General features: G+C 30.1%; 1 protein-coding gene across 2 annotated transcripts in view; it reads right to left on the bottom strand.

Moving 5' to 3' along the window:
- MESR3 (misexpression suppressor of ras 3) overlaps positions 1-20,529 on the bottom strand; it is a 37,509-nt gene extending 16,980 nt beyond the window's left edge. The window contains exons 1-2 of one of the 2 annotated variants that reach the window (XM_089220103.1): positions 20,250-20,529; positions 14,578-14,672 (exon numbers count right to left, since the gene is read on the bottom strand). The gene's annotated coding sequence lies outside the window, so the exon portion shown is untranslated. The remainder of the gene's footprint in view (positions 1-14,577; positions 14,673-20,249) is intronic. The other variant, XM_089220102.1, reaches the window with a different exon arrangement.
- Positions 20,530-22,195: the final 1,666 nt, after the last annotated feature.

Consider the following 22,195-nt stretch of genomic DNA (forward strand, 5'->3'; position numbering starts at 1 on the left):
ATTGACGAGGAAGTACAATACGAGTAATCATATTATATTATTACAAATTATTATTATATTATTTTTGTTATTTGGTCTTGAGTCCGGTAGCTATGGGCTCATATGCTATAGTAGGGGTTACGGTAGGGGTTAGTAAAGTTGGTTGTCAAAATCATGTGTAGTGTGGCAAGGTGTTTTCTACTAAGAACCTGGGTGGTCACCCATCCGGGAACTAGTGGCAGCTGGCGACCCGTGCTCACGTTGCATGAAGACTGATGCAGCAAGCCAAGCCACTTACAAATTATTATTGTATGTGATGATGTGCGGAGCTCTTATGTGTAAGTTGGGAGCCGACAAATCGTACCACACAACGATTGGACTCATGAAAATAAAAAGAATATTTAATAAATTTTAAGTCCTAGTATTAACGCACGCAGTATCAAATAGGTAACAGCACAATTAAGCGATGAGTGATATGGCACAAAAGGATGAATGGCGATCGAAGATTCGATTTCTGTACATGAGACGTTTGGCGGAGCTGACTTACGCTACGGTGTAAGCAAATATGGCAACAATTAAAAAGGCTTGACAACAAACGGCTGTGACCCATTGAAAGCCGCAAAAGGTGATATTGACACAACGGTCGTACAAGTACGGAAACTAAAAGTTTAAGCACCAAATAATAATGCGATAGAAAAGAAAGAAAATAATAGATACTGGTAGTAACACCGAAAACTAACATCGTGATGACAGGGTGGCTGAGGAGATTAGGAACAGTAAGTTATTATTATTATGACTTCTCACAATGATATTATATTATGGGTAGTTTTGTCGACTTTCACGTGACCACAAAAAAAAAAAACAACAGAAAACAAAAAAGGATTCCGACCCGACGACGAGCGCCGCTGGTGTAATGTGAGTATATAATAATAATATTATTGAAAGCGAGAAACCGGCACGTATTTTATTTAGCACAAATACGATTTCGTTGAAACTGCAGTGATTCATCTCGGCCATCTCGCCGTATGTCACCGTGTATATCGACAACTATTATATATCTATCGATATTGTAACGATGATAGAATAATATATAAAATAAACAAAAAAGGATGTGTCAATTGGTTTTCTATTTCCCGATGTCCGATAAACCGTCATCATACTCAGTTTTCGATTAATTGTCAATTATTATTGCTTTCCCGCCGTCGGATCCATTCTCGTATAACGCGTTTCATAAATAGGTACGTGTATTATTATTATATGATCAGTCGATACTTATTACTTACGAGACTACACGCACTCTTTAAATAAATACGAATAATGCAGTAGGTATGTGAAAAATCGTATAAATATAAATATTAAAAAAAATTTAAAAAAAATACCTGTCTTGAAATGTTATTTGATAACAGTTGTCTGTTTGCACTGATACGTATATGATGATGGGCATTATTATTTGTTATCTATTATCATAAAGTTATTTATATTTTAAAGAAATTTCATATTTTTATTCGTTCATTAATCTATTGATGGTCAATACATTTGGTCAATACGACAATACCATATAACTATATAATTCGATCTGCACAATGCTCAAATTGATCGCGACTGAATAATAAATGTCTTTATCATTAATAAATATTTCGTGGATTTTAAATATATACACTTTTTAAAGTACCCGATACCCATCATATATATAACTCTTACAGATTTCTAAAATCGATTGATAACTTATTTGTACTATACATTGAAAAAAGACTAATCCATCTAGTGATGAAACTTTACGGTACAATGGTTCTTATTATAGTCATAAAGGCATCTTAAACATGTTATGTATAGTTACGTGGTATTTTTTTGGTTTTATAGAGTTTTTTTAAGTTTAAAATACTGTATTTCACAATCTGTTTACCTATGTATAGTAAAAAGTTATTATGACAAGTAAAGTTAGATGTTAAAGGAATAAACATATCTTCAAGCAAAAACAACGTACCTATTCAATATTGTATATTCAATATGCTCGAGAACTTGACGCTTTTATGGAGCGAGTGTCCAATGAAATCACACCAAAATCAGGATTTAGGTACTTTTTATTTTTATTTTTTATCTAACTAAGTTCAAAATACAAACATAGATATATATATATTTACTACCTATTTATAATGTTATTTATTTATCTATTATATTTTTAGGTAATACTGTCAACATGTATATTAAATCCTTGACATGCATTTTTTTATTTGAACAAGTTAATCATAAGGTCGTCCTGAATTCAAATCTTCATAAAAAGTTACGTAAAAATTATTGACGGGTGAATTAATATAGGTAACTACATGAAGTATTATTGGATTTTATTATTACATCCTAAATTGAGTGGTGTTTTTTCGAACCTCGAATTTTAATTATAACCGTTCCCACGAAGGTTTTTTAAATATGTAGTATTAGGTAGGTATACGTCATTTATAATCGATGATATTTTAAGAGTTATGTCGCAGTTTTTACTGTAGATTATCTACGGTAATGGCTAATTGCACACTTTCAATTTACGACCGTCGAATATAAACCGTATATACATATAATATATAATTATAATATATATATATAATACATAATACTATAATGTTAAATATTTATAACTATTATTTTTAATTACTTAACATCATCGATTTGTAGTATTTTAAATAATCATAACGGTTTACGGTTTTAATGCCATGATCATGTATTTAAATCAAATTAAAATTTGGTTTGATCATGTGAAAAATATTCTAATTTGTTGGTTGTCTTTGATTTTAAAATATTATTACCATCTTTATTTGGTATTATATTTGTACTCACGTATTACATAAACTTCTATTTTTGTCAAATCATTTTTACCACTATATTATCGTCGAATAATTGCGCATCACAAGAGCTATGACGTATTTATTGTTCATACACTTAACTACAACTACTATATAATCATTAAAATCATAAATTATAATGAGAAACATTGTGTTAAGACTTTTTTTTTTTATGTGTGTAAACTGTCGTTATACAATATAACCAAAGATGCGATAAAATTAATCGTTACAATTACCAACGACAATAGTAAAAATTTATCATCTTGAATTAGTGCGTGCGAGATCGATTATTATGTTATTCGTCCTCGAGACTATAATAATATTATATTCGCAATAAACTAATGAATTGCAATATATACATCAGTGCGCAATCTATAAAACAGCTCCACAGGACGGTCGGTAGGACATCAGATTTTGACTTTAGACACTATATAGTAGCGTTGATTCGCAGTTTTCTTTTCACGAATAAAAATTGTGTACATTATATTATTTTACATACATTGTAACATTATATAAAAAATACAATGGTGGAAAAATGAGCCGAGTGAAAACGCTGTAGAATAAGTTTCCCAGTTTCCGAGTGTAGAAGAACTTAATTCGAAATATTCACACAGACGTATTATAATATAATATACTAAAATCTTATGATATTATTATATATTGTATTGTACATTTGTACACCAGAAGAACATCGCCGCAACAGGAAATCTCACGCGGTTTCTTGTAAAAACACGCGGAAATTACACACACGCATGCGACGGCAAAAACAAAATGAAAATATATCATGATAATAATACATATTAATATAGAATAATATAATGCTCGTCCATTGTGTTGTACAGCTTACGCGGCGTACATCGTACTTTTAGGTGCATTTCATACGAGGAGTAGGTACGTGCATAATATTATACGCACATATTTTTATCGTTTCCCTCTCGGCGATGCCTGCATCTCCAGAAATTGTACGAGTATTATACCTATATACGTTTATTATTTTGTTTTAACAATATTATTATATTCGTTTTTTTTTTACCCAGCTTTCTCGTTTTACTCGTGAACGACATCGCCGGGGGGAAGACGTTTTATATTGCCGGGGCTGCGAGGAATAAATTACGATGTTATAAAGTTGCGTTCGGACGACGGTTTACTCCTCATGATGATATTAACAATAATAAGTATGTAATAACGATATGTAGGTATATACGGGCAAACGGCAAAATGTCGTGTGTGTGTGTTGCGTGTCTCGACGGTGTACGAGGGTTATAGAAAAACCGGGCGGGCGCCTACACGCGCTACTCAAATCTTCATCCATTATAATAATTAATAATAATATACATCAATTACTAAACATAATATATATAATATCATATTATTATTACATTATATACGGCAGCAGTAGCCCACACACAAGCTTCGTGTAGGCTTACCAACCATATAAGCGAAAGATCTCTATTTTTTTTTACATTATACATATATTATATAGACCGTCATTTGAGCTCGTAACCATATTATAATATATTATTATTCTCTATTCTCCACAAAATTATTATTTGTTATTATCCGTCAAAAATTCCTTATAATATTTTACATTTAATGCATTCGTGAATTTTAAACGGTTCAGTAAATCGTTTTTAATATCATTGCATATGAAACATTTGATGTGCCAAAATATGATGTGGTATAACATCAACATATACATAATAAATTAATAATATATATTATATACGGTATAGATACAACCGAAAATTCATTTGGAAGTATATATTTATTATCCATCTAACTTGTATATTGTATTATGTCATTGATTTATACCAAATTATACGGATATCGGTAACATATTTGGCAACACCATAAGCAGAATGTGACACCTCGATATTCGAACTGGACCGGTTATAATATATTATTATGGTATTCTAACAATGTTTAGTGTTATATGTAGGTATAATCTTTATGACACAATATACACATATTGACATAATATTTATATAATAAAATGTGGTGATTATTGGAACATCGAAGCTTGTTAAGATACTTGTAAATGTCGTCGCGATGATAAGTAATGACTATTTAGTCTATAATATATAGTATGTATAGTAGGTACCTAACCTAACCTATAGGTACACTAATAAATAATAATGTTAGGGTCCAGTTCGTATAACACTATAAACCATTATTTTAGTATAATATATACCGAGGGCCCAAAACCACTTTCAGCCACTAAATGGCTTTTGCAAGAGACTTGTATGGTTGTATGGTTCGGCGGCAGATGTGGCTCACGGTTTATTATGGTCTACATATTATCATACCAACTAACATGACCGCTCGAGTTGGGAAATCGATCCCAGTGTTCCCACAGCGTCGCAACACCACTACGCACACGAAAATTCGCCGCCTTTTCCGGTCCTGTTTCCGACACACGGTTGCTGTAAAGCAACAAGAAGTGTAACACATACGCGGGAGAAAAATAATATTATATAAAAACTGTGTGCTTATAACATGCTGTGTGATGTGTGCGCGTGTGAAACGGAATGCCGAAAAAAAAATCGTGCGACGAACAAAAGACGTTTGTCGTCGAGAGAGGTATATGGTCGTACGGTGAACACGTGTTATCTATGTGCTCGTATCTCTACACATCGCGCGTGTGAGTATGATGATATGTATATGTATAATAATACGCAATAAAGCCTATACGACGGTCGACGGGAACATGTAATCATTAGTAATAAAATGTGCGTTTTTTTTTCGTGGCAAACACCACCTATCGTTTTCTATTAAAATTTGCGTGGAATTTATTCGATCGTCGGGTATTGGTTGTTGTTATTACCACTTTGTACTAACTGAACTGTAGGTAATCGTATACTTGATGGTATTTTATTTATTATTATTTTGCACGAGTAGTTGCATGTATATAGTATGGCCACGGCTTAGCGATCATCCCGAGTGTACGTTATTATTATAATATTATCACTTCTTCACACTGTTTGGCGGCGGGCGTGCGCATCTTTGCGTCCTCTTTGTCTTCATGTGCCGTTTTCAGTATTCCGCAGCATAATTTAGAATTTTCCCTATCGGATGATAAAATTATGACGTAGCTAGAGTTACATTATACATAAACCAAACTGTTCTATCGATTTCCGAAATAGCTTTATATATTTACGTGTAATTGAAAAATAAAACACATAAAAATACGATATAATAATTAAGATATATTGTGTGTACATACGTCGTATAAAATATTTGGCCAAAATTAATTATTGTTTTATTTGTTTCTGAAATAAGTATAATATCACAGCCACAGAACGAGATAAACGCGAAAATCTTTAAACGTTCGGCTATTATGACTGTACACGCCACACGGAAATTTTGTACAATATATTAGGTATGTGTTTATTTGTATATAATAATTTATTATAAATATATTAATAAATAATAATTAATAATCTATGGGACATACGTAAACATTAATGGTATTATAAAACAACAAGCGATCACGCCAAAGTCAATACTACTGAGGATTATTATATAATTATATTACATTATGTAGTATTATTTTATTGTATATTTCATGATCAAGTACGATGCGTAGAAACCAGAAGGTCGGCAAAACGTACATTACAATTTATTTGTAAAGTAATACTATTATATGAATAAGAACGACCTGAACGGCTGATTTACAATTATTATAATAAATGTTGCGAATAAGAAAGAACGACCGTCAAGGTAAATATGAGGAAGACACAGTTAGCCTATATATCTAATGATATATGCACAATGGGTGCGCTCATAGAATAATAATAATATAACGTCGGTGTTCTGTTTTCCTAGAAATTTACCTCTTTAAAATATGTTAGCACTTAAAACATATGTCCGCAATCGCACGTGCGGCGCAGATTTTTAATTCTGGGATAGCGAATTCGGAAAGAACAATAATAATAGTGTGCAAACTTTACTACCCAAGTCTTGGCCTATTTTCACGGGGCCACAGCAAATAATAATTCGAAGCTACTGTTGCGAAAACAACACACTTCCCTCGTTACTCGGCTACATCATGGATATTATATTCAGCCGTACAGTGAAAGAAATCCGATCCACATAACACAATCAGCAATTATATTATTTTCTAGCGGAAGTCGCACCACGCGAACCATATTATAATAAAACTTGTAAACGGCCATGAATTGCAGACGAATTAAATGGGTGTATACTGTATACGTTCTGTCCGTTCTGAAATCTGACCGATATGATATACACGAACGACGCACGGTCTAGTTTGTTTCTGTTCTCTCGTCAAATGATCACGAACAATTAAATGTTCATATTATTATATTATGAGCGTAATAATAATATACATCGGTATACACTCGATACAGGTATATTAACAAATTGAGCAACGGCTGACACAGTGACACGCAATTTATAATCATATTCTTATTCTTCTGGCATGTCTATTCTCTAAGTGTTTTCGCCGCCAGAATCTATAACTATATAGATTTTATTTCTCGTTTCAGTTGTGACCATTAAACAATTTGATCTCGATGTCACCGCATGGACGATGATTCGCAGTGATATTGTAATAATGAAATATACGATAAACAGGCACACATAAAAATATTTATAGTCAAATATCATACCTATCATTATTGTGTTCATCAAATTACTACACAATATGTATACTTAGTTGTATTATAAGAAGTCAGCGATTGTTAAATAGTTAATGCGTAGTAAAGGAAAGCTATCTCTAAATCACATCTTTCCACTATGAAGCAGTTGATATCACGATTAAAGTCCATTTCCCCAGCACCCCCACCTTAGTTTAATTAAACCAAACTTTAATCAACCTCGGGCACTTTGCGCTTTCGACCGACGAGAAACGATTTGTCTTCCTCCTCCGATGATGTGCACACAATATTATTGTATATATATACGTTCGAGTTAGGACTTGTCACATACTACAAGTCCACAGCATATTATTATATACGGCGGTGACCAAGCAGTTTGACCCCAGAGTTCTCCCATTCCGATAAGTTAAGCTGCAGCACGGCTTGCAAGATAAGTCGTTTCGTCCAGAGTGTAAATAATTGTAGTAATAATAACACGCATATTAAACACGTTTCGTGCAGATAATTCGGCTTGATTGAACTCGGTCGTAAAAATTTTCAAACGACTGGGTACGCCACAGTTATATCGTTCGGGATATATTATATACCTAGTTGCTATATTTTTCTTTTAATTTTACGATTTCCTCAACACACGCATGTCTCGTGATGGCGTTTAGACGACTGCTGAGCGATCACCATTATGTTATTACGTATTGACACGACTGCAATAATTGTTAAATCGACTTAACTCTATACATTACGTGTTTAATATCTATACCATTTATCCCACTTAAAATATCATATAATGTGTATAATAAATTACATTGTCGCTATTTTTTTGTATAGTTGTAGGAATATTTGTGTTTTTTTTTCAAAACGTTTTCAGATATCACATTGTATGTGGACATGTGGTAATATATTACATACCTATATAAATTCCACACACAAAATTTCACGAGTGATTCAAGATAACGACAGTTTAAACTTTTATAACTAATATAATACGTATAAATATATATATTTAGCATAACAGCGTACGTTATAGACAGGTTCGAATGAAAATGCATGTTTTGTGTAAAGCCAATTTAATGAGACGTGTTGAAAATAGTTTTGTTAGTGACAATTTTTTGCTTTTCCCATTATACGGTTGCCTACGAGGTTCATTTGGTTTCATCTGTACAACATCGTTCCACAATATTAACGGAACCACCACATGTAACGACCAAAACTAATAACTGACAATTAAAATATTAAAATATGCACGAAAAGATATTCGCTATTTTCAAGCTGAAAGTAAACTATAAAATATAAACCCCGTTTAAGCGTTTAACATACGAATGCGCGTGTATATGATCAATGATCATGGTGTTTATGCACCAAAAAACCTACAAACATCACGGACTTAAATTTTAAAATATTCCTGATTCAGATTTAATTTCAACAAATCTCAAAAAAACTTAAGTGCATCCACTTATTAATTATGAATTACGTATATAATAATTCCCCTTAAGTTGTTACGATAAGGAATCTCGTGATTCCGTAGACAACGTGCTTAAAAAACATCATTCAATAAAAATTATTTATTACAGCTTTATTTTGAAACGAATCTAGTATTCATAATATATTCAACAGATTTTTTTTAATAAACCTAGTACAAAAGTAAAAACAAGTGTTGTGCTCAGTTGTAAAATTCGGTTATAGTATAATCTAATCATGTGGATATTCTTTTGTATTTGCTTACATATTACATTTTCGAGAAGCATAAAAATTAATATATTTGGTGATTTTTAATTGAAACAATACGAACGTGATTTATAAAACATATATTTTAGAAGTTCAGAATATATTAAAAAGCTTTGTTGAGTATTGTTGATATTTTATTTTTTGTTGCGTTGTTGTATACATTGAACACTTTTATGTTCATAAGTATATTAATATGATCGCATAAGGACTAGAGCGATTGACATTTAAAAACAATACAGGTCTAGGTCGTATACAAAGCTGAAAGTTATCGAAACGCTCGGACAAAGAGGGCGTGGACAAAAAATTGTACAAGATCGCATAGTTGAGCGTCAATACTCCCCTTAAATTCTGCGACCGATACGGCCCATGCCAATCAACATACAGTATCATATGTATATATAACATAATAGTGATATGACATCGTAATAATATTACGATAGTCGCCGTTATAAGGCGTGCCGGTGTGTGATATAATACATAACATAATATATTTCGTAGCACGTGAATAATTTTTTATCAAACAATTTGAATAATAATAATAATATTATAAAAAAAGTTTTGACAAATCCACCACGCGACTAACCGGTTTAGCTGTGTTTAACGATTTTTGCACACGTTCGTTCTCAAACTCCGAACAGATTTAAATACCTATACGTATACCTTCGTGTTAAAAAAAAGTAAAACAGTTAAAACCGTTACGCACTGCACGTCGCCGTTGCACACAAACTCAGCTGAAGCGTGTAGTTATATATTAATATATTATTTTATTTTCCTTCAGATTCAAACCGAGAAAACAAGCTCGTGCCGTGGGGCTTGTAATCAATGTAATCATTGCCGAACGTAACTGCAGTACAGGCAGTACATAAATATACACGAACAAACTGAAATAATTAACAAAACCAGAACCATTTAAAACCGAAATACCGCGCGTGATGTATTAAAATCATAATCATGAATATTTATTTATTCCCACTTTTATGCCTAAGTCCAAACAAATTATATATATATATATATATATAAAATAAATAAATATAATATCCTGTATATTATATTAATATTAACATACTAAGTGGCATCTGAATTTTTTTTTTTCGTAGCAAAATATTTCCGCTTTGAAACTTTGAAAGTCTTGTTGGAATATGCCGATGGAATATTATTAATTTATTATGATAATTACTAAATATAGTGGTAAAAATATGCATTTCGACCGTGCATGTATTTTTTGCAATATCTATTACCTAGGTATGGATAATGCAATCAATATTCTAATATCATGCAAAATGGAATTGAAATAAATATCTATAAATGATACCTATAATATTATCTCTATAAAAATGATAATTATATTATGTTTTTATCGAGTTGTAATAACTTTTTTTCAAATGGTAAATTAATAAAATATGTAATCTGAAAAATATTGGGTAACGCCAAACTCTAGAGTCTAGATAAACAAAGTTGAACAAAACCACAACCCTATGAAAAAAATCTTCTATACAACCTCAACATCACCCACCGCCTTTACAATCCGATTTTACACGTTCAATACGTTCATTGTTATGAGCAGCTGAAGAGGTATCGGCGTCTCACATGGTCATACGCATATGTCGAATCTGTCTTACAAGTACATTCCATGGAAATTTATGTTCAAGGTTCAACAGTTCTCATTTAGTTTTGTTTATTTTAATATTTAAGTGAATTACTTAATATAATATTTAACTCAAATGTTACAATATTCAATGTTTTTTTTTCGATTTTTAAATAATTGTCAAGAAAATTATAAGTGTATAAAACATTATAATTTAAAAACTAAAATAAACTACAGAAAGTATTGTTATATAGGTACATACTTTTTCAAGTTTAAAAATAGGCAACTTCTCTCCATTGTTACGTAGGTAAAGGTAAAAACAACTGTACGAAATCGATATGCTTCACAATATACTTACTGACATGATGATGCAGATGAACTACGGAGCAGTGTATCTAATAATAGTATGCAGAATAGGTCCGGCACAGTGTAAATATAATATTATATTCACGTACGTGACATCAAAACGAAAAGATTTGAACGATCAGTCATACCTATTAAAGCATTGTTTCGGGCGTTCTTCTGGGAAACAAGTTCCGATGTCTCCCACTTGGCGCTACCCGATTATGGTCACTCGGAGTCGGTTACCAGTTAGGTCCGTCCAACGAATGTGACCACGATATAATATGATATTAATACCATGCAGTAGTGTAATACTGAAGTATGCTATATTATTGTAATTTTCAAGACATCAGTGGGACTTGGCTACCTAATGTACAAGTGGCCAGACGATATTCCATTTACACTGGTCGATTTTTTGCTAGGCTATAGTTTTTCACTAAAGATTTGTCCGTCTCCATTGCCTGGTATTATGTATCACAATTCATATACAGCAAACACCTGTACGATTTAAGACTTTTTAGTTTAACACGTTTGTATATTGTATGACGTACAGCCAGGTATAAGATCTTTGTATACCTATACGTATTTTCGTGTCGTATGTTTTATTGCAGCTCTTGTCTCTCGCGAAGTCGCGATGTTTATCGTTTCAACGTTTCACTCTTTATGTCATTCGAGTTTCTTTTGACATTCTATAATATTGTGAAGAGTAGTTTTGCGTACTCACGATTATATTATAATATGGCAACGTACAAGTGCGTGTTCATACTGTTTATAGCCCTGCAACTATCGTTCTTGTGTCTGAATCATGTAACCTTTTCCTATAGCTCTTAATTTTACGGACAGCGTGGTGTTTTATTTCTCATCGTTAAACATATTATTCATAACACTGTACCATATATTTTATCATGGTTATGTAAAAAAACTTTAATTTGCAATTAAGTTGGTTATCAAAAAAAATGTAATCAACAATTGCAATTGAATCATAGCAATTTGCAGATTATAATATTGGTCATTATAATATTGTATATTGACTATAAAACATATATGAATATTGTCATTAAATATTTAAAAGATTATTCAACGCTTATTTTGATAAGTCTATGTATCATGTTAGGTATGTATCGTGATAATAATATCTTACCAAGAAATACTGTTTCTGAGAAAAGCGTGTGTTTCTGACAATTTTATGTTATCTCAATAAAACTATTCCGTCGTGCATAAAATTGCAGCAGTTTGTTGACTTTGGAGACGAAGAATTTATTGAAGATTATAATAAGTACAACGGTCGACACTGCAGTATAAAATAACAAGAAAAACATATTTCATAATTAATATAGTATACCATTATGTCTATACCTATGCATACATAACGTATACAATAAAAAATTATGACAGCTAATAGCCTTAGTCGCCGGGCTTAGGTTAGGTTAGGTTAGTAATTCGATTTATAAATTATTATTTCTTATTGTTTATTCAAAATAATATATAATTCCGGCAAACTGGAATTCCGCGCGCACTAAACTACACGAAATTAAACAAGATTTTTTTCATGGCCTCATCCCACACACACACCTTCCTAGAAAATTTGAAGTTATACTAACAAGACTACGGATCGGCCACACCAAGATCACTCACAGTTATTTAATGAGTAAAAACGATCCCCCGATATGCACAACTTGCGGCACGTACCTATCAGTCAAACACATTATGACTGAATGTCTATCTTATACCGATTCAAGATTGGAATCAAATCTTCCTGAACACCTGGCAGAATCACTTGGCCACAAAAACTCTTCACTCGCAGTCACCTTCAACTTCATTTCATTGGCAGAACTTCAAAACAAAATTAAAAAAAAAAAAAAATGTACACTTATTCAAATGTAAATTCTGTAAATTAAAGATGTAAATAATGTAATTTCATTGTTCCCAATGGCCGATGTCGCCGAGGGCTTATTCTTAATTTAAAAAAATAAATATAATTTCACTCGAAAAACACTAAACAATCAAGTTTTTTCACCAAGTAGAGATAGTCACATAGTTCATAAGTCATATCTGAGGAGTGTCAACAATATTTGTCTTATTATAATATAGGTAAATGGTAAATTATCATAACACATTTTGTTCAGAATATTTTCATTACGTGTTTATAATATCCTAACTTCTTAAGTAAAAACAGACATACGTACAAAATCAATGATCTGCTCGACTATTTTGTACTACAATAATTATTATTATGTATCATGTTGGTATACCATGGTTTAAATCAAATATCAATGTATTCATATACCAAAATATAAACGGATAATTTATTATTCCTATAAAAAATACTTGTTTTATGATTTCAAATGTTTAAGAAAATTACATTTCTTTGAGTCTATTAATTAATAATAATATGATATAGCTATAGCTCGTGATAAAAATTCACTCAAAACTAATTACGTTAAATATTTCCATTGTGATATGTTCACAGTAAAAGGCATGACAACGACAGTTTCGACCATAGAGTAATATACTCTATGGTTTCGACTTACATAAATAAAAACAATAACAATTACATTTGGTGAAATTATTGTTTCAAATACGAGTAAATGTGAAAAAATTAGCATGTGCGTAGTGTACTCGATTTATTAATTTGAAAGTGCACTTTACTGCAATAACAATTAATGGAATCATATTGGATGAAGTTTTATTAGTTATACATACTATCCGACTGACACTCATATAATACATTTCATTTTAACTATTGTACATAAATATTAATTGAAAAAATACTTTATAGCAATATGATTGTCATTCACTAAAACTATACAAGTATCTATAAAAATCAAAAAGTGTGTGATACATGTATGTGCGTGTCTATGTAAGAATTTCAAATTTCAATTACAATCGCATCAATATTGTATGTATTCAGACGTTGATCGCGTCACGACGATGGTTGAGAATTTGAGATGTCATTTTAAAATTTAACCCCTTTTGCTGTAGCACTAAAATATGGAAAACCATTTGGGTGAATAGAACACTTCGATAAAATGACATTCCACACAGCGTTGCGGAATGTCACTTTACGTAGTTGCAATGAATCTTTCACACATAAAACACAATAAAATTGAGACATTTTCGGAGACTTGAATAATATGTTTAATGTATATACTGAAACAATTTTTTCTAGCTTTCACTTTTCATGCAAGACGTGTGTGATTTTTTTGTACTTCTGTACAGAGATTTGAACAAAGTATTTCAAACGGTGTTTACTAACGTTATCTTTTTTCTCATATAACATCCATTTTATTGGTATAAATATATAGTGCAGGTATTGTGCGTTATTTTTTTCTCTAAGTATAATTAACTATAGTATAAGCTGTCGTTGTCGGGGCAACGAGATTAAAATCATTTCCAACGTGTCCCGCAATGCATCGGTACAAATACATACATATATAGGTGCTTGAATACTCTATTGGTATAACAATAATATATATTATTATTAGTAGTAGTAGTATACCTGTTCTTCGGGTGTTGGGACGGCGGCGAGGAATGCAACGAGGACAGGTTCTCCGGGTGTTGACTCGAGTACAGGACGATTCTCTTATCGTGAACCTGCATGCAGGAATTATCTCAGAGTATACGAAATTATAGGAATTCTTCTTTTTTTAAATTATTTTTAGTACATACTATTTTACATTTTCTGATGACTAAGTTTTTCTCCTAAAAATTTAAAAATTACACTTTTCCTGTGATATTATCCGTTTTACGATACGAGAGAATCCCCCTGTATATTGTGTAGGTATATACATTAATTTTATGAGCAGGGATGTCGGTGGTGTCAGGTTTCACATTTTTGTTATTATAAATCATTATGCAGTAGATATTACGGACAACGGTTACTAATGCGATTCCATAGGTATTCATAGGAGGAAGACTAATTGAAATTTTAGATTAATAACATTTTTCCTATTAGGTAGATGAGCGGTATGGCTTGGTGCGTGTTTCTTGAAGTATGTAAGAAATATTTTTAATGAAAACGCTTTTCACAGGACTGCACTGTGGTACATCTACTGCAGATGAAACACGAATAATTAGCTATGTATTTATATCCTATTGATGATTTACGTGTCTAATGTATAATTAGACTTTTTTTCTCTCTAATAGTGTACTTATTCAAAATCTGAATTTCGGGATTTTCAAATATACTTATTAATAATCATGTTTTAAATTCTTGAGATTTTTGTATTACAAAGCTCATATAAACTTACATTTTTCAAATGAGAATTACCCTTTCTACTGTAAATAATTTAGTGAAATATCATAAACGTTTATGTATCATACTTAAAATTCGTACGAGTAGTTTTTGAGTAATTTAACTTTGATTACTAACGATAACAGGTCCATGTTTGTTGCTGATACGTTTGAAAATATTTGGATTACCTATTACGATGATTTGAAAATGTTTATGATTAACATTAATCCATTTTCAAGAATAATTTGTAAAAATGAATCAGTAGTCAAATATAATTAGATCCAATATTACATGTATTTTATATTTTTAAAAAACCACTGTTGAGGACTATTATCCTTTAACATAGATTTTAATAACTTGTTCGAATTTTAAATTATGCATTACAGCAAAATTTTCAAAAAGTTATCCAATAAATAATTTACAATAAAATAGGGATTTGGAAAACAGAAGTTTGTATCGCCACAAAAAAACTTCTTAAGTAGTATTTGTACGAAATAATTCAAGAATTTAAAAATGTAGTATTTGAGCATATTTGATAATTCAATTAATCAGAATTTGATTGAACTACGCTTGGTGAATCATTTTGTATATATTTTTCGTAGTGTACTAGTGATCAAATTTCAGAAAATCCAGTAATTAAAATATCAGACCTTCAAGAAGTGTTCATTTTTGTTACAACACTAATAAAAATGTACAGAATCTGAAAATATATCGAAATCTCTAATTTAATGGTATCTAAATTGTATGGTATGATACATATTATACTTATGATACTAATTTTAATATAATAGGTATTAGAGTATAGTACCCAAGTACTTATAGACAATTATTTTGAATATTTTAGAAATATTTATAATTTCATCAAGAAGCTCTGTAATATTATACTATTTTGAAAACATTTCACAGCACGCCTTATATTAGATTTTTAATGAACGTATGTTAATCCACTCATAATTTTTATGGCATATGACATAGGTGCAAATGTTATGGGAACCGGAAAGTGTTTCAGTAGGTAGTATTAGTATAAATATATGAATCATCGCATAGTAAACATCTCATAGGACATATTATTATCATTATTTCCGATAAATCGCATACACTACACTTTAGAATAGAATGCACGAAGGTTGCAGCGTATTATTTGTTGTTTCGTTTGCGCGTAGCCCCATGGCGACAATATTGCGGCGGTTTATGAGTCACGCGCAACTCTGGCGATGAAAGACGTCTGCGTCAGTTAATATAATATTATTGTTTTTAACAGTATTTTTTTATTATTTTTTACAATATAGTATTATTTTAATATATATATGCACCGCTGTCTATGAAGACGAAAACGACAACATCATTAATCAATAATAAAGCAATTTAGCAATAATAATATCATAATAAATTATAGTCCACCTCAAACTTGTGTAAGTCTCATCCTTGAATCATTCGTCGAGTATAATATGTATATCCATCATCTATGTACTCTAAGTCTGCACTTAATGATAATACCTAATGTGTATTCAATAACACTTATTTAATTCAATGTTTACACTAAAATATTGTAAGGTGGCTTTTATAACATCGATAATAGTTTTTTTTAGGAATAATATCTCAAGACTCAATTGATAGCATAGGGGTGGATGCGAAGAAAATTTAATAATATAAGCCTAAATAAATATCATGTATTTATACTACTCAAACAAGAGTATTAATACACATGATATTATTTTCTAAAATTGAGTAACATGCCAGTTTCATGAAGTCTTACAGTTATACCTAATATAATAAATTATAGTCAAATAATAAAATCATATTTTATGTTTAAACATGTTCAATACGTCCTGAATTACCATGAATGAAGTTTCATTTCACAATTTATTGCTGTGTGTGTTGGTCAATATTTAGCTAACTCATGTATATTTATATATTAAATTAGAATATTCGACCATATCGTACACAGTGTATTGTTATTTCACCAAGTTTAGAAATACTCGTAATTATAATATTTATTTACAGACTAATGAAACGATTTAGTGTCATTATTATTTTTTGTTGTACATTTAAGTTCTCTATAGATGGAAAATTTGCCGTAAAAAACAATTATAGGTTTTTAAATTTCCCTATGCTTAAATATTATTTAATTATCTGATAACGGTTTTTTTATAAACTTAAAAGATAACCTATTGCCAGTAGAAAAAAAATGTTTAATTAAAAAAAATAAATATTTTCATGTCATCAACATAAATAATTTAAATATGGTTTAAAATCAGCTTAGAAAAGCAAATTACTATATTTTTGTCCATAAATAATAAATATAGTATGTATATATAATATATATTATATAATATGTACTAAATTAATATTATCTATTAATATTAGGTTACAGAAAATAATAATATTAATTCGATAACTGGATTACGAATAGAGAAGAATTCAAGAATGTTCCTTTAATTCTGTTATCAATTTTACAAAGAATACATGATAATTTATAAATAATGAAAAATAGGCAATAGTGCTACTCTGCATGTTTCCTAATAATGAATGGGCAATCGAATGTCTATAGGAAACCGGTTTTTATTTATAATTTATAATGTTTTACCTTATACGAATAGTAAGTTCACAGACGATGAATCCATAAGATATTTCAAAGAAAAAGAAAAAGAAAAAGTTAAAACTGAATTTATTTATTTTATTTTAAATTAATTTAAGAACACCGAAAATAATTTATTAGTATACTGACAATATTGTGATAAGTTCATAGATGCACGCATCTTGCCTACTATGCAGAAATATATTGATGCAACTAACACGCAAAATTGAATTAGTTTTTCTTTAAATTTATTTTCGTTATTAATTATATTTAAATAAATTAAATAAAACTAAATAATCAAATATTTATATTAAAGCAATTAAATTATAAAAATAACGATTGTTTAAAACAAAAAAATATGTAGATATGACATTGTTACAAGAATTTAATCCAATGATTGTTTGATTAAATTAAATTAACAACATTGTAGGTAACTGTCTAGTATAATAATATTATTAATCTGTAGAATACAACAATTATAATTTTAATCAATCAGGTACCTACATATTTTCAAATAGTAAATTTAAATATATTATTTTAAGTTTAAGGTGACTAGTAAAATGAAATACAATTATATTTACAGTAAAAATATAAAAGCATAAATATTATATTATCCGTAAGAGAGTTGGAACATTTTCTTACAATTCTAGAAAGTCAGTAGTCACTTTATTTAAAGTAGTTAGATACAATTAATTCACTCAATTGAGAAAACAAAAAAATATTTTTTTAAATTATCAAATTAATTTTAATCAATTAAAAATAACACACATCATCAATTAACTTTAAATTACCTAAGGGAATAAATTATCAACGAGGGTTATAATCGACTTTTCACGGCTTATCCGTCTAATTTATACCAACTTATTATTCCTGGGTATTGACTATGTTTAATATATATTTTTTTTTATGAAGAACCATTAAGGTTGTAAATTGTAATTCTCAGTGAATATTATGTATTTAAAATAGTTAAGTATATTACTAATTAGATGTAGCAAATATAATTATCGAGTATCGTAAAAATATTTTGTGATTTAAAAATAAATAAAACCAACAATGAATTATTACCCATAATATATAATTCAAAAAAACCAAGTACATTATAATGTTGATTGCTATCAACATAACATTAATAATCTATTTTTAGACAATTTGATTGGTTATGCATAATTGTGAACACTAAATATTAATACATTATAATCAAGTTTTTTCAAATCGATGTCAAGATAAATTAGCTTAAAATTTTGTGATATAATACATTTTATAACTAGTGGATGATTCATTTAGAAATATTTAAGCTTCGAGTAAACAATAAAATTAATATCAGTAGCAGGGTAGGTTAGTACAGATTACAGAAATTTTATCTGTTTACGAAAAGACTATACTTGTATGTATAAACTACATAATATAGTTTGGTAAATTTATTGGAGTTAATTATTACTCTATTATTATTTACTACTATATTAATGCATATTTATTAACCTATTTTTACTAAAATATTTTAGTAACGGTAAAAAAATGTGTTAGAGGGTGATTAATGATTATATAGGATGAATATTTTTATTTTTTTAATAGTTTATTAAGGCTTCAACAACACAGGTTTTTAGCCTACCATTAAGGATGAATATTATAATTTATAAGTTATTTTATTTACAGTTTTTTTTTCCACTAAAAACCTTGAATTAATATTTGTTCATGCTGTTATTTTAATGACAAATTTAAATTTTATGGCTTATTTTATAGATTGCTATAATCATTAAATTAATAAAAATAATTTAACAGTATTTGTTTAAATATTAAGTGCATTACTTAGTAAAATAAAATGTTTACTTAAATGTTGATAGGTACAGTGGGCCTCTCAATAAAAGGAAATAAATAAATACCTATATGATAATTGATAATATACCAGTTTATACGTCTTCTTGTTTGAAGAGAATCATTAACTTAATATTTTTCCTTAACGTCTAAATATAACATAGTATATTATATTTATACAACCTATAACATTATATTGATAATCAATTAAATGATTTTTCTTTTCCTTTTCAAATCTACCATATATTAAGGTTAATATAAGATATATAAAATATTTTTACATATTTTAATGTTTAAATATTCATCTAACTATAATATTATTATTATTCAAAAATATCTCTAGGTGATTAACCGCTTGGATAATTAGTCTTTTTAGTAGTAATTAGGTACTCTTATTTTTTCATGGTTATCGATGAACTATATAGTATGGTATATAATGATTTGTTAGCCCCGGTTATATAATATATATACAAATAGGTAACAAAATAGAGCATTATGCATAATAATAACCTTACAAATATTTCTTTAAAAACGTTAGTTATCTTACCTGATTAGCGAATCAAACGCGTGTAAAGGAGATTTGCCAAATAGTAGTCTCAGGAGTTTTGTTTAAATAATTGAAAAAAAATGACGCACACTCACACCAAATCCGCCTATCAAACTGAACTAATTAGATTGCTTATAACACCGTGAGGATTAAAAATAAAAATCAAAGTTCATGAATCGTTTTACAGGAACATCACATGTACATTATTATTGAAAAACTCCGCGAGGGATATCGATCGAACGCGTGCCGGTCACAAATTCAAACTGCGCGCCGAGTGCCGAGTGCTTCGAGCGACGACGTGAGACGTGACGGTGAGTCAAGCACGCGTACGCCACCACAACAGCGCCATCTGCAGGCTAAAAGTCTCCAACGACGGATGGCAAACAACAACAACAACAAAAACAACGAGTCGTGTAGACATATTGCAGTGGTAACGTCAAGAACAACGTGTTATTATTTTGTCCATTGGTGCATTCGGTGAAAGTAAATTAAACGTTCAAGTAACAATAATAATAATAATAAAGTCTCTTGTAGGTATAGGTGTATTATGATATGAAGTATGAACCGATCGTAACCCGGTTACTGGTGGCCGTTGACATTTTCCATTCGGACGCGGAACGTTGCAATGGGCTGTTCGATCGTTTCCGGTCGTCGTTATATTATAAATAATAAATCGCACACTGCACACACATAACAATAAAGGTAGGATATCGTTGAACATTGGTCTTTATGATCGACGATGAAGGTACCTATCATTAATAATATTATTATATATATATCACGCCCGGTCAGCACGCGCATTGCACTGTACTGGGAAAAAAACGTCTATTGAAACGAAAAGTTGTGCCGTCTTATTTAATTCACTTCCTTGAAATCGTTAGGTCGACCGTGTGCAGTGCTCGCGTATTTAGGTACCTATATGGTACCCGCCTGAGTGCCTGACTATTAACACATTAATACCTATATCGGGTGGTTTACGAACAAAATAAAAATATCTCAAAGGTTACGGGTGCCTACACAGTATTAGTCGTATTCTCCTAGACGTATATAAAAATATAATATATTATGAATAAACGAAACGACGATTATTATTTCTTCGTCGTGAAAGTCGTGTCAAGCGTGTGTGTGTATGTGTGTTTTATCGTTATTTTTCTGCACAGAAATAAATGCGTGCGAAAAACTCGCATTAGCCGTCGTCTCGCTGATATAATAATAATATCTTCTCCTCAGTGGCGCGCTTGAGATTTCAACTCCAACGGTGGCCTGTTCCACACCAGATCGTAGGTATTAATGTAATTATAACTACGAAACGACACACGAACTATAATGAAGTCGTGTTTGAATGTTTGTATTAATATTGTGTGGGACTACAATACTACATAGGTATGTATAATATTTACGCATCATAATATTATGCATATAATTTATACGAGTAATTATATCGCTATTTTATGGCGTTCTTGTATTTGTTAAGTTTTTATTAATCGCTAGTTGTTTTTTTTTCCTATTACCTAAGTGTTTAGTATTTAATGATAAAGTTCTTCTACTGCGCAGGTGAGTAGAAAGTATAGAAATTTAATTTATCAATCGACTCTAAGTTTACTAAAGTTGGTATCTAACTGGCTACTGCGAATGTTATTACCTCTAAATGTGAACAAAAATATCATAACAATATAATATGCAGTGCTTTTACCTTACACTATTTGAATTTTTATCTGTCGACTATTCGTTGCTGATAACTTATAAAATATTGTTTTATTTTTTTGTTGAAGAACTACATATTTTTTTCACTTATGACATAGGTACACATTGTTTATTACATACATATATATTGCATATTATATATATATATGTGTAATCTTATTATTAGTAACAATAGTAATCGAGTTATAACTGTTATAACTTCTTTATTAATTTATTACAATATTATGCATTTATACCTATAC

This window comes from Diuraphis noxia, unplaced genomic scaffold, assembly GCF_037042655.1.
Source record: "Diuraphis noxia isolate RWA-SAM2 unplaced genomic scaffold, SU_Dnox_SAM2 contig0002, whole genome shotgun sequence".
In the NCBI taxonomy this organism is placed as follows: Eukaryota; Metazoa; Arthropoda; class Insecta; order Hemiptera; family Aphididae; genus Diuraphis; species Diuraphis noxia.